General features: G+C 44.4%; 2 pseudogenes; one reads left to right on the top strand and one right to left on the bottom strand.

Moving 5' to 3' along the window:
- The window catches only part of LOC147190296 (uncharacterized), a 110538-nt pseudogene extending 97132 nt beyond the window's left edge, over positions 1-13406 (bottom strand).
- LOC147190303 (uncharacterized) lies at positions 4198-5435 on the top strand (annotated as a pseudogene).
- Positions 13407-14178: the final 772 nt, after the last annotated feature.

A 14178-nucleotide genomic window follows, 5' to 3' on the forward strand; every position in this document is an offset into this window, starting at 1 on the left:
CTAAACCCCCCACCCAAATAAGCAGCTAAATTGAATTTTAAACACCAAATTTCTTTCTTGTTCTTGCTCCAGTAAACTATTTAGGACAATACAGTACAAGACAAAAATATGAAAAATAAGATAACCCATTCAACTAATTAGCACATGTAGCGCAGTATGCAAGTGCACAGCCTTTGCAGATATATTTCTTTCACCTATAGCACACAGTATGTGTTTTACAGGCCTTCTTTTGAGGACAGAACTGGCATTTCTTCTTCTTACTTGCCCTCGCTGGGGAAGTGGCTGTGGAAGGTGGATCATCAGGTTTCTCAGGAGCTCCTGTACATTTTGTTCTGCATGCCTGCCTTGTTGGGTGTATGCTGCTGAGGACCATGTTATTTTGCCATTTTTTGAAAGGAAAGTCTCTCTTTCAGCTTCAGGGATTTCTTCTTGTTCTGAAGATGATTCATCATATTCTGGGTTATATTCCTCCCCATCTTCTTCTTCTGATACATCCTCTACTTCCTCTTCTGAATCAGTTGTCTTGCTGGACAGCAGAAAAAATCAGCTCTAGAGCCTCTTCAATGTCATAATGCACACTCATGACATCAGCACAGAGAGAATTCGGAGTCCTGTCATCTGTAGCACCTTTATAGCCCCTTGAAATCCACAAAAAGAGTTCTGCCATCTACGAGAACGCCACCTATCTTGTCTTGTTTATGTCTGCTACTGTCTTGTTCACGTGTTCTACTAATTGATCTGAGACACAACTAAAACACTGAAACATTCTATGGTGTGTAAATAACTTTGTGACCTTGATTTCAACCCGATTTGCGTCATGGGTCATTTTGACCCGAAGACCACCTTTGTACAGCTTCCATGGAAATGTGAATAAAAACAACATTTCAATGTTTCTGCAGTTGGGGCCAATCTAGGAAAAGTCATAAAATTTCAAGTTAAAAAATTATCATTTAGGGGGTTTTTGGGGCGTTTTTAACACAGTGATGGGTCATTTTGACCCGAGGACAACAGGAGGGTTAAGGAGGATTTCTACAGAGCTCTGGACACCATCCTGCAAAAAGCACCGGCGACGGAAAAGCTCATCGTCATGGGAGATTTCAGTGCTTAGGGTGGGCACGGAACAACTGGTATGGAGTAAAGTTAGTGGCCAGGCTGGAGTGGGAAAATGAACAACAACGGCCTTCGGCTCCTCTCCCTCTGTGCAGAACATCAGTTGGTCATCACTAACACCATTTTCCAAATGAAGAACAGGTTTAAAACCACCTGACAGCAACCCCGCTCCAAACACTGGCATCTCCTGGACTATGTGATTGTCCGTCAAAAGCACATACGTGATGTCCTCATCACCCGTGTCATGCGCGGAGCTGAGTGTTGGACTGACCACCTCATGCTCAGATCCAAACTGCTCATGAGCATTCGACCCCATCATGCAATGACAGCTCCCAACAAAAGGCTCAACTGTGCAGCATTGAACAACCCCACCACCAAAGCCAACCCTCGGCGACTCCTTGCTGAAAACCTTGGCAAGATCCTGGAGGAATCAGGTGACTGGCCAGCTCTGCACCAGGCTATCCAGAGTACAGCCTTGGAGGTGCTAGGCCAGTCAAGGAGACGCCACCAGGATTGGTTTGACTGCAACTTAACCGAGATAATTACACTTCTGAAAGCAAAGGATGAGGCCCATAAAGCTCTACTGTCCTGCCCTACATCTCTCACCTGTAAAGCCACCTTTACTTCAGTTCGAACAGTGACCCAGCGAGCACTCCGTATCATGAAGGACCCCTGATGGGTGCAGAAGGCAAATGAGATCCAAAACCTGGCAGACTGTAACAACACCCAGGGCTTCTACAATGCCATCAAAGCACTGTATGGTCCCAAGAAGCGGGCAATTGCTCCAGTCCGATCGGCTCTGCACTCCTCAAGGACCACCATGAGATCCTTGCCCGTTGGGCAAACCACTTTGAAAATCTTCTCAACCACACCAACCCTGTCAACCCGCACATTCTGGACAATCTTCCAGACCTGCCAACAATCATGAGCCTCGACACCCCACCATCTTATACTGAAACCCAGCAAGCCATTGCGGGCCTCAAGAAAAACAAAAGCGCTGGACTCGATGGCATCCCCGCAGAGGTTTTCAAACACGGAGGTCATCTACTCACGCGCCGACTGCACCTCCTGATTCAAAACATCTGGGAACATGGGACCGTCTCGCAGGATTGGAAGGATGCTAACATCGTTATTTATAAGCAGAAAGGTGACCTCAGTGTAGCTACTGGAAGACTAGATCCACCATTGACATAATCTTTGTTTTAAGACAGCTAATGGAGAAAAGCAGAGAGCATCACAAGGACCTGTACATAGTTTTCATCGATCTCAGCTAAGCCTTTGACACCATCAACCGTGAGTTGCTCTGGAAACACCTCTCCAAACTTGGGGTGCCACCCAAGTTTCTCTGCATCCTCCATGCAGCTGCATGAGCTCTTCAAGGTGAACGTTGGGGTGAAGCAGGGCTGTATCTTGGCTCCAGTGCTTTTTAACATCCTCCTCTCTGCCATCACGTGCCTCTTCCACCATGGCATGGGACATGATGACGGTGTCCATATGTCCTTGACGGAACCCTCTTCAACATCAGACGGCTCCAGGCTCACACAAAGACAAAAATCGGTCAGATCTATGAGCATCAGTATGCTGATGACTGCATTATACTAGCTCACAGCTCAAACTCTATGCAGCACACCCTGGACACCATTTCCAGTCTGTACAAATCCTTTGGTCTTCAGATCAACCTTAAAAAAACTGAGGTCATGTTCCAACTCGCTACCCCAACTTCCACATCCCCCAGCTCTCACATTCATGGCACTTCACTAAACGTAGTGGACCATTTCACCAACCTTGGCTCCACTTTGTCCTCAAACTGCTCCCTTGACACTGAAGTCCACACCCGTATCAATAAAGCATCATCATCCTTTGGTCGCCTGCGCAGCAGGGTCTTCGAAAACCGAAACCTGAAGATCTGTACCAAGATTGCCGTGTACAATGCAGTATGTCTCTCCACTCTGCTCTACGGGTCAGAGTCATGGACCCCACACCGCCAGCACATTACTACCCTGGAAGGCTTCCACATCCACTGCCTGCAAAAGATCCTTGGCCTGTCCTGGGAAGATCGAGTTCCCCATATAGACATCCTGAAAAGCACCAATTCCATCTGCATGAAAGCGGCCGTGGCGAAGAAACATCTTCGGTGGATCGGACACACCATTCGCATGCCCGACAACCGCCTGCCCCGCCAGGTCCTCTAGAGCCAACTGAGAGGTCCAAAGCATTCTGCTGGGGGGCAAAAGTGGCGCCTCAAGGATTACAGCATGGACCTCCTAGAGCGAGCCAACATCAACCCCACGCAGTTTGAAACACTTGCACTCAACAGACCAACCTGGCAAATCACTTGTGCCACTGCAGTCTCTCAAATACACCAAACTAACTAAGTCAGACAAACCGAGAGACGCACTCAACGACACCAGCGGGCAGCTGGTATCCCCCTGGTATCCGGTTTCCCTTGCTCCATCTGTGGTCGAGTCTGCGGCTCAAGGATCGGTCTCTATGCCCACGAGAAGTGGCACCAGCGGCAGAGTCGCTGACACCCCCCCCCCCCCCCCCCGCCGCCCCACCCTCACCTTACCCATCCTCCCCTCCCTTGGAGCAAGCGTCATCATTAGACATGATGGACAGCTATATATGTGTGTGTGTGTGTGTGTAAAAAAACACCTTGTGACACACACACACATGTGTGTGCATCATACCGGATCGGTCGAGGCCCGGGTTAACATCGGCATTGTTGATCTACAGGGTGCTGGTGGAAAATGGACTACTATTGGTCGAAGAAGGACAGGAGGAAGGTGTGTCCGTAGGAAAAGAGAGAAGTGGAACTCCAAGAGTATAGAATTGAGAGTAGGGATTTTGAATGTTAGAACTATGACAGGAAAAGGAAGAGGGTTGGTTGACATGATGCAAAGGAGGAAGGTACACATATTGTGTGTCCAGGAGACCAGGTGGAAAGGTAGCAAGGCTAGAAGCTTAGGCTCAGGGTTCAAATTGTTCTATCAAGGTGTAGACAGGAAGAGAAATGGAGTTGGGGTTCTCTTGAAGGAGGAGTTTATGAGAAATGTCCGAGAAGTAAAGAGCGTGTCGGATAGAGTGATGAGTCTGAAGCTAGAAATTGAAGGTGTGATGTTCAATGCTGTTCGTGGGTATGTCCCACAGGTATGATGTGAGTTGGAGGAGAAGGTGAAATTTTGGTTGGACCTTGACGAATTGATGTAGAACATCGCAAGAAGTGAAATAATTGTGATTGGTGCAGACTTCAACGGACATGTTGGCGCAGGAAACAGAGATGATGAGGAGGTGATGGGAGGGTTTGGACTCCAGACGAGGAACGCAGAAGGACAGATGGTGGTGGACTTTGCGAAGAGGATAGAAATGGCTATTGTGAATGCTTTCTTTCAGAAGAGGCAGGAACATAGGGTGACCAATAAGAGTGGAGGCAGGAGTACACAGGTCTACTACATTTTGTGTAGACGGTGCAATCTAAAGGAAATCGGAGACTGCAAAGTAGTGGGGTAGGTGAGAGTGTAGCCAGACAGCAGAGGTTGGTGGTGTGTAGGCTGACTCTTGCGTTGAGGAAGATGAAGAGAGCAAAAGCAGAGCAGAGGACTAAATGGTGGAAGGCTGAAAAAGGAAGAGTGTCGCATGGCTTTTAGGAATGAATTGAGATGAGCACTGGGTGGTCAGTAGGTGCTTCCAGATGACTGCACATGTGATCAGGGAGACAAGTAGGAAAGTACTTGGTGTATCATCTGGAAAACTTGCTGTTGGAATGAGGAGGTGCAGGAATGTATACAGAGAAAGAGGTTAGCTAACAAGTGGGACACTGAAAGGACTGAAGAGAGGAGACATGAGTACAGGGAGATGCAGCGCATGGTGAAAGTGGAGGTGGCGAAGGCCAAACAAGAGCCCTACGATGACTTGTATGCCAGGCTGGACAGCAAGGAGGGAGAGACTGATCTTTACAGGTTGGCGAGACAGAGACAGATGGTAAGGACGTGCAGCAGGTTAGGATGATTTAGGATAGAGATGGAAATGTATTGATAGGTGCCAGTAGTGTGATGGGAAGATGGAAAGAGTACTTTGAAGAGTTGATGTATGAGGAAAATGAGAAAGAACAAAGAGTAAAAGAGGTATCTGTTGTGGACCAGGAAGTAGCAAAGATTAGCAAGGATGAAGTGAGGACGGCATTGAAGAGGATGAAGAGTGGAAAGGCAATCTGGCCTGATGATTTACCAATGGAGGTATGGAAGTGTCTAGGAGTGGTGGCAGTGGTGTTCCTGACTGGGCTGTTCAACAAGATCTTAGACGGCGAGATGCCTGAGGAATGGTGAAGTGTGCTGGTGCCCATTTTTAAGAACAAGGGAGATGTGCAGAGTTGTAGTAACGACAGAGGAATAAAGTTGATGAGTCATACAATGAAACTATGGGAAAGAGTAGTTAAAGGTAGACTGAGAGCAGAAGTGAGCATTTGTGACAGGAGTATGGTTTCATGCCAAAAAAAAAAAAGAAAAAGTACAACAGAGGCAGTATTCGCTTTCAGGATGTTGATAGAGAAGTACAGAGGGAACTGCATTGTGTGTTTGTAGATCTCGAGAAAGCATATGACAGGGTGCCCAGCGAAGAACTGTGGGATTGTATGAGGAAGTCTGAGGTGACGGAGAAGTACGTTAGAGAGGTGGAGGACATGATGACTGTAAGACAGTGGTGAGGTGTGCTTGTGCTTCCGGTGTGACAGAGGAATTCAAGGTGGAGTTGGAACTTCACCAGGGGTCAGCCCTGAGCCACTTCTTATTCGCGATGGTGATGGAACAGGTGGAGCAGAAACTGGAGAGGTGGAGTTTTTTTCAGGTGTGATATGCGATAGAAGAGTTTCAGCTAAGATGAGAGGAAGGGTGTATCAAACTGTGGTGAGACCAGCCATGCTGTTTGGACTGGAGACAGTGCCACTGAAGAAAAGACAGGAGGAAGAGCTGGAGAGCAGAGAGATGTTGAGGTTCTCTTTGGGAGTGACCAGGTTGGACAGGATCAGGAATGAGTACATCAAAGGGACAACTCATGTGAGAGGTTTTGGAGAGAAAGTCAAAGAGGCCAGACTGAGATGGTTTGGACATGTCCAGAGGAGAGAGGGTGAATATATTGGGATATGGATGCCGAGTCTTGAACTGCCAGGCAGGAGGCTGAGAGGAAGACCAAGGAGGAGGTTTATGGATGTTGTGAAAGAGGACATGAAGGTAGCTGGTGTGAGAGAAGAGGATGCACAAAACAGGGTTAGATGGAGGCAATGATTGGCGACCCTGGAGTGTCGGCCCCTTCCCGACCCACGCCTCCTCCCGGAGATAAGGGGCACGCGGAGGCGTCTCGCCTTCTCCCGGGGGTCAGCAGAGGGTAGGAGGGCCGACACTGAAGTTTCTTCATTGAGCCGCAGACCAGGGGACGCACCAGATGTTTCTCTGAGTTTGAGGCTGGAGTTGATCAAAAACTAAGTACAAACTTAGTCAAGAGTCCAAGTTGCAGGCTGGTCACAAGCGAGTTTTATTCAATCAAAACCCGGAGAGGGATAGATGTGCACATCAGAGCTCTGAATTCTCCAGAGACAAGACACAGGTTTTATAGAGCTTGGTGGGGCCAACACCTTCCATTTCATTGGCTGATACCAAAGAACGCCCTTCACTCTTTATCAATTCTAGTGGTATCATGATGCGTTGTATAATCCTGATTGGCTGTGACATTCTTTGTCAGCTAGATTTTAATGGTATCTATAAGCGGCTTCATATCTTGGTTCTGATTTATGATGGTATCACAATGGGCTTTGTTGTTAAAATATAATAGAGGCCTCTACTGGGCCGTTGTGTGATTGCATGTGAGTGTAGATTTAACTGCATCCCCGAAGGTTTGGGGACCTGATGATATTTATTGCAAAGCAGACAGCAGTCATCATGTGTATGTACTTCGCCCCGCACAAGCATTTTGCTTGTCTAATTATTGACATTTTTGCTCATCTAAGCGAAACAGACAGCAGTCATTTCGTGTATGTATTTTGCTCCTTCCTGTTCCAAGGTGACTATTGCCGAGCATAATCAAAGGCAAAAATACTATTTTGGAAAAAACTGCAGAAATAGCAACTGAATTTAATGAGTATTTTGTCAACATCGGCAGTAACCTAGCAAAACAAATTCCTGATCCAACAAACTTGTTTGAAATAGATAGATATGTAGAAAAAAAACTCCTCCACGATGTTCCTTACTGCTGTAAAACAAGAAGAAGTATCAAATATTATAAAAACTTTTAAAAATAAAAAGTCAACTGATTGCTTTAATATTGATATGACAATAATAAAGCAGATTATAGAATATGTAGTGCGACCTTTCACGCACATATGCAACCTGTCATTCAAAGCTGGTATCTTTCCATCAAAAATGAAAATTGCTAAAGTTATTCCAATCTATAAAAGTGGAGAAAGACATCGGTTTACAAATTATAGACCAATATCACTACTACCACAATTTTCAAAAATATTAGAAAAACTATTTTCTCGTAGACTTGATAGCTTTATACAAAAGCATGCGCTGTTAAGTGAGAATCAATATGGCTTCAGGGAAAAACGGACCACCTCAATGGCAGTTATGGAGTTTGTGGAAGCAATAGCCACTAATATAGACAACAAAGAATTTACTGTTGGGGTTTTCCTAGATCTAAAAAAAGCTTTTGACACAATAGATCACAGTATATTATTGAAAAAACTAGAAAGATATGGCATTAGAGGTGTAGCTTATAAATGGATAAAAAGTTATTTAGAAAACAGATATCAGTACGTGCAACTCAACAATAAAAAAACGAATCAACTGAAAATCACTCACGGAGTTCCTCAGGGGTCAGTGCTTGGTCCAAAACTATTCATCTTATATATAAATGACATCTGCAAGGTCTCAAAACAATTTAAATGTGTCCTATTTGCTGATGATACAACTTTCTACTGTTCTGGAATAAATCTGAAACAGCTCCTGACAACCGTAGAAAACGAATTAAACAAATTAAAAAACTGGTTCGACAGAAATAAATTGTCACTTAACCTGAAAAAATCGAAGTTAATTGTTTTTGGCACAAGACCAATCAAACACCAAGCTAAAATTATGGTAAACTCAATTGAGATAGAAAGAGCGTATGAAACCAAGTTTCTCGGATTAGTAATAGACTCAAAACTATGTTGGAAGCCACATATCGATAACGTAAAAAGAAAAATAGCCAAAACCGTAGGGATCCTCTACAAAACCAAGGAAGTGCTAAATAAGAGATCTTTGTACACATTATACACTTCATTATTATTACCATATATGACCTACTGTGTGGAAATATGGGGAAATGCCTGCAAAACAAACACACTCCCTATTCTCAACCTACAAAAAAAAGCAATTCGAATTATTAATAGATCAAAATATACGGAACCCACAAATCCACTATTTATCAAATTAAATACGATGAAATTTTATGACCTGGTTGACTTTAAAATCGCCCAATTAATGTACAAAGCACACAATAACCTGCTCTGCCAAAACATTCAGAAGTTTTTCGAAATTCGAGAAAGCAGCTATGATTTAAGAGGTACCAACTTATTCAAAAAACTCAAAACAAGAACAAAAATCAGGCAAAGAAGTGTATCTATCAAAGGTGTTAATCTGTGGAATAATCTCGAAACGGACCTGAAAATGAGTAAATCGCTTGCCGAGTTCAAAAACAAATTCAAAAAAATAGTACAAACAACCTACATCAATCAGAGTTAAAATGATAAATTCAAAACATTAAATATAATGATAAATCAGAACTAAGTTGATAAATAGAGAAAGGTATATAAATATCCATTATGAATACAAGAGAAAATTGACACAAGAGTGTCAGGGTGTGGAAGTATATAATCCCGATACAAACCAAAAGTTGTAAAAATATCACGGTTAAGGGTAAAGTATGAGCCTTAATGGAGACTTCTTTCTTCTTACTTTTTTCTTTTCTGATTGATATAAAAATGATTTATTAGATACAATCACATAACGGGGTAGGACTAGATACGTTTTTTACTTCTTCCTACTCCCTTGAACATAATAACTGTGTTGAATGAAGATTGATTTCTTTCTTTTTACTTTTTTTATCTACCTTATTTTCTGTCAAATTATTACTGTATATATGTTTTATGTTCAATAAACAAACAAACAAACAAATGTTCATTGCTTTCCCTGACAACCATATGCCTGTCCTCTACTTGTTACGTTACGATATATTAGGTTATATAGTTATCCATAAAACAGACACCACAACCCCTGAAGGGAAAAGCCGAAAGGAAAAAAGAATAAGAGCGCACGTTGACACACACGGCCCTCTTTTGTTCCACAAAGGTCTTCCTCGTACTCTGCTGTCCTTCTTGCGCACATTTTCACACGAAAATTAGAAAAACGCTTACGATCTCTGTGGAGCGATGTGTTGAGCACAAGCGCCTCTATGTTAGCGGCAAGCCGGCTTAGTTAAGCACTGCGGTCAGACCAGCCTGCAATCGCAAAGTTGAAGTTAAGACAGCCGCCACAGCTATTTTTAATCCTGAGCATTACGGTTATCTGTTTCCAGCGAGCGGCGTTGGCCACCTTCAAAATCAAAGCTCTCCAACAAATGCATGCACGTCAGTGGTTTGGATTTAAAATAATGCAACAAAATAATTTCTTAGCTGTCAGACAACCATTAGTTCACCCAGGGAGTATGAAAACTCTCAGAAGAGCACAGAGAAGCGTTCTGAAGTTTAGATGGAAAAAAAGGTCAATGTTAACTTAACATCAATGACAAAATTTTCACCTGATTTATAAAAAATAAAACAAATTAAAAAATGTTTACATTTTGGTTATCCCGCAACCAGATCAAGTCGAAGGCACACTGGGCCACCCCAGGTATCCAACCAGACTACTGTCATCAAGATCTGATTTTCCATTTCGAAATAAAAGGCTTCTGAAATGACGTATTGACCTTTTTGCCTGATTTCAAAAAAATTATTTAAAAAATGAATTTTAGTGATCGCGCCACCAGACCAGGTCTAACGCATACTGGGTCATAAAGATTTGATTTTCCCTTTGGTTCTTAACGATGTTAGAGGTACAGAACCCAACCAGTTCATATGCACATTCACCGAACCCTTCATTGGTGAAAAATAAAACGTTTTTTTTTTACAAATTCAAGACATAAAAGACATTAATTAAAAAGAGAAAAAACATCTACATAAAATTTCAATATATAAGAATACGTTTTTTGAATTGTGCACTAAATTTCTCCATTGTGTGTGTGTGAGACAAATAACGGTTTTCTTGTCTGTGTTAACTCATCGTTGCTTGACCGCAGAGAAATTATTTTGTTACATTATAGTAAATCCAAACCACTGATGTGCATGCATCAGTTGGAAGGCTTTTATTTTGAATGTGGCCAACGCTGCTCGACGGCCCCACATTACCGTAATGCAGAATGCAAAGTATTAACAATCGCTGTGGCGGCTGGCTGGACCTCAATTTTGCGACTGGAGGCTGGCCTGACCGCATTACGCAGAGGTGCTTCCGAACATAAGGGGTGTTCACACGGCACACATTTGCTCCGGCGCTGCACCGATGTATTTTCTTGCGATATAGTTTACACCGGAGCAAATTTTGTGGAGGGTTCACACGTACAAAGCCGCTGAGCGTGTCAGCACCGGCACAGCGCCGGTGCAGCTCCACTTGCGTTCACACGGCAGTTTCTGCAGCGGAGCAAAACGACAGAAAACAAATGAGCTGTCGTGTTGGTTCTTTTTAAAATGTATACACAACTCAAGCGACTACTGCACAGGCACGTCCTTCTCCTTCTCGGTCTCCGTGCCTTCTGCTCGAGAGTGACCGCCCCCGAAAACGTAAATCAACGATGACTTCAATGACACTCAGAAAAGCAAACATGTAAAGCGCCAAACAGAAAATCAAGAGAGGAAATCACAAAATAAATTCTATGGGGGGCGGGGGGTTGTGAACACACAACAAAGGAACAAACTACACAAAACACCCCGAGAGAGTCCAGTCTCCTACAAAAGGAAAGATGACGTTTGGGGACTATTCCCCCCACATCCCCCGTTCTAGTTGAGATGGTATAACCCAAGAGGTGCTTGCTGCCGTTACCAGCCAAGTCTTGTGTCTTTATTAAACAAACACATGACGGAAGTCCGACAGAGCACGAAAGCAACGCATTCTCGCCGTACGTAATCAACTCTTCACGAGCATTTGCTCTAGAGCAAATTTTTAAACCACCTCCCTGAGGTGGATCAAATTTGCTCCGGTGTAAGATGTTTTCCGGGGCTATGCCGGAGCTAATTTGCACGTGTGAACGCTCTACCGGACCAAATCTTGCCGTGTGAACACCCCTGTAATGGCACTCACACCGGAGTTGCTGAGCTTTTGACAAAATCGCTGTGGACCAGATTTCCTGAAACGCATGGAGCAAGAACGTTTTCGTGTATTCTGACATTGCCCGTGACTGTTTTTCACTCTTTTGTGTTTGCAAGCATGCTGAAGCTATAGCTAGCACAAGTTTGCGTGGAATTCCGGTATAAAATACGAAGTACTTTTAGCATGATCACGCAGGTAGTTTATCTGTTGTCGGCATCTTCGCCTGGGGCGGTCCTTCTGGAATGGTGAGTCAGTCATTCAAAATTGTGTTGCGGGCAACTGGCTGGTAAATCAAAAGGAGTCCTTGATTGACAACTGTGCTGAACAACGCTAGCCAAGAACAACCCTTTGGCGCGGCTTTTACATTAATGGCCAAAAGACGTTTTTCCGTACACAGGTACAGTAATCCCTCGCTTGAATGTGGTTCACCTTCCGCGGCTTCGCTGTTTCACGGATTTTTGGGGGGAGTTTTTAAATGCTTTTTTTTTAAACAGTGAATTGTGTTCTGCATCCTGATTGTCTAAGGGACTGACCAATGTGAATAGTATCTGCACCTCGTCTCTGGACAGCTTGCCAAATTTGCCTTTGCAAATCTTTGGTCTTTGGATTCATTGTATCAGTGGCGGATGCTGCTCTGTCAAGGAGGGGAAGCTCAATTTCGGCCGACATCATAAAATGTGTCCGTTCATTTGTACGTGACTTCTACTCTCTGTTCCTTTTCAAAAAAATTGAAAAGGATGCCTTCACCATAAGATCGGTGATTAGCTCAGTTCGCTGTCAGTCAAAAAGAGATTCAGCCTCAGACAGATCATCCAATCATCATGCAGAAAAGCTGAGCTTCCGCCCACTGTCCATAGACTCCCAGAGACACGGAGCGTCCAACGGGCGGGACAAAACCAGCATTCATCCAATGACTCGTCTTGTTTCAATGCATTGGGACACCCTACACTGAACTCTCGACACCCAGCGTCCACGCTGGAGACACTCAGCGTCCACACACTTTCAAGCACAGTGAAGCTGCGGGAACGAATGAGAAGAGAGTCGCATCGTAACCAGTAATAAGAAGCTGATTCCGAACAAAAGTTGTGCGCGGTTTTGCGCATGTCCACACAATTGTACGTACACACATATATTTGATCACTAACTTTTTGACATTTTAGGGGAAGCTGAGCTTCCCTTGCAGTCTTAGAGCAATCACCTCTGCACTGTATACATCAGGGGTGGCCAACCAGTCAGAGACGAAGAGCCTTTTTTTTTTACTGTGTTACTGCAAAGAGCCACATCATACCCTTCCTCCCGCGCGCGCGCACACACACACACACACACACACACACACACACACACACACACACACACACACACACACACACACAGACACACTGCGGACAAGAAAGCATACGAAGGCTGTTCAGAAAGAGTACGAAACAAGTGAGACGAACAGCGTGACCCAACCTAATCTGTGAAGAACAATTCTTGGCTGCATCCTGCGAATGGCGTCCAGTAGTTGACGTTGTCCCTTGTGGTCCTCTTTTTCTTTACAAAGTTCCTCCTCGTATTCTGATGTCCTTCTTGTGCACGTGGTGCGAAAATTGCAACAACTTTTTACGCTTACCATCTCCGTGCACCGATGTGTTGAGCACGAGCGGCTCTTTGTTAGCGGCTAGCAAGCTAACCGAAGCTAAAGTAGGCCGAGAAACGTCCACCGAGACGACTTGAATCGGACACGAAGCTTCAACGAAAGATGTTTTAGTGCAGCGAGATGATTGTGGACGCCCCGAGTGGAGGTTTGAGCACGTTGAAGACAAATTCAGGAGAATTTCGTCAAGGGTTGTCTGTCCCTCAACGCGCCCCAGTTCCGTACTGCTGTCAAGCCACCAATTGTTAATACTCTGCATGACGGAAATCTGCCGACAGCGAGCCCCGTTGACCACCTTCAAAATAAAAGCTTGCAAACCGCCAGCGGTTTGGATTTAAAATAATGTTGGAAGATAATATCTTGGCGGTAAGGCAACGACGAGTTCACCCAGACAGAATGAAAACCACCAAGAAGACCAGGTCTGAGGCAGGGGTAGATTCGTAGATCCGGTTCCTCAAGAGCCACATCCTGCCTGTTTTAGGTGCCTCCCTACTCCAACACACCTGATTCAGTTGTTTCAGCCTCCCCTCGACAGAGCTTGCTGATGAGCTCATCACTTGAATCGCATTCCAAAAACATGCATGGCAGGCTGATTGAACACTCTAAAATTGTGCCTAGCTGCAGGTGTGCTGTCTGACATGAGATTGTCTGTCACCCAGTTCAGGGTGTACCCCACCGATTGCCCAAAGATGGCTGGCATAGGCTCCAGCACCCCCCATTACTCTTCAAGAGTCATGGCGGGTCACTCTTGTGAGGATAAGCGGATCGGAAAATGGAAGGATGGATGTAGCAAGCCTCAAGTAGTTATTTTGTGTGTGTTGAGTTAATTCGGTGCTCTTAATTAGTCGAATGAATGTTTGACATGTTTTGTTCTAATTTTTTTCAGTTCCTTGTGGAAATGGTTCATGTTTACGCTGTACCATCTTTCAATCGAAAGAATGCCATTTGCTCTCGTCGATGACACTCATCCCCATTTTGCTGTCAGCATAATGGGAATAAACTGCT

The sequence above is a fragment of the Hippocampus guttulatus genome, chromosome 19 (assembly GCF_054856545.1).
Source record: "Hippocampus guttulatus isolate MCC_2025c chromosome 19, RoL_Hgut_1.0, whole genome shotgun sequence".
Taxonomy (NCBI): Eukaryota; Metazoa; Chordata; class Actinopteri; order Syngnathiformes; family Syngnathidae; genus Hippocampus; species Hippocampus guttulatus.